Source organism: Populus euphratica, unplaced genomic scaffold (assembly GCF_000495115.2).
Source record: "Populus euphratica unplaced genomic scaffold, PopEup_1.0 scaffold178.1, whole genome shotgun sequence".
NCBI lineage: Eukaryota > Viridiplantae > Streptophyta > Magnoliopsida > Malpighiales > Salicaceae > Populus > Populus euphratica.
In genome coordinates this window covers 7,952-9,123 of record NW_011500062.1, presented here as the reverse complement: position 1 = coordinate 9,123, position 1,172 = coordinate 7,952, and positions in this window count along the sequence as shown.

The following is a 1,172-nucleotide window of genomic DNA, read 5'->3' as shown; positions in this document are numbered from 1 at the left end:
TGTATGAGGTTGAGTTTTACTCGGTGCCTCATAAGTACCCGCGGTGTCCCAATTTTGAGCATTTTCAGCTAACAAGTCTAAGTACTCCATTGCTTCATCAAGGTCTTTATCTTCAAAAGTTCCACTGCATATCAATTCAACCATTTGTCTATCTCTAGGTGTTAACTCTTCATAAAAATGTGAAACCAATCTCCATGTTTCAAAACCATGATGAGGGCAAGTATTAAGCAAGTCTCGATACCTATCCCAACATTGGTAAAATGTTTCTCCTGGTTTTGAGTGAAAGTGGTGATTTGTCTTTTGAAAGAGTTTGTTCTGTAAGATGGAAAAAACTTCTTTAAAAATTGTTGTTGCATTTCATCCCAAGAACAAATGGATCCTGGTCTTAAATTTTATAGTCATGTTTTAGCTTTATCTTTTAATGAAAAAGGAAAAGGCTTTAATCTGATGGTGTTCATGCTACAATTTGAATCATTATATGTATTACAAACCTCCTCAAATTCCCTTTAATGCAAGCATGGATTTTCCAATTCTAAGCCATGAAAAGAAGGTAAAAGTTGAATAATACCTGGTTTAAAATTAAAATGAGATGCATCGAGAGGAAAAACTATGCATAATGATGCACTTGTTTTTGTGGGATTCATGTGGTCTCTAAATGTTCTAGCACGGTTATTCTCATTATTCTCATTATGAAGTGATTGATTATCTTCTTCGGCCATATTTTCTGAAAATGATGAGGATACCCTATAAAGTCTACCACTTGATGTACGTGACCACACTCTTATATACGTGTAGGAATAGAATAAAAGGAAGAAGAAAACAAAAGAAGAAGAAACAAGAGAAAAGAAACAAAGTTATATACAAGAAAAGTGAAAAGAGAAAATAAAATAACTATTATAATTTATACAAGAACTTACCTCCTCGGCAACGGCGCCAAAACCTTGGCACGACTAAAAGATTGATGTCTTCTCCCAAATACAGGAGTGTCAAAGTAATAAATAACATAGGCAAGACCGGGGTCGAACCACAAGGAGGTTAATTATATAAATTATAAATAACAATAATACAACAACAACAACAATAACAATAACAACAACAACAACAACAACAACAATAATAGTAGTAGTAATAGTAGTAGTAGTAGTAGTAGTAGTAGTAGTAGTAGTAGTAAC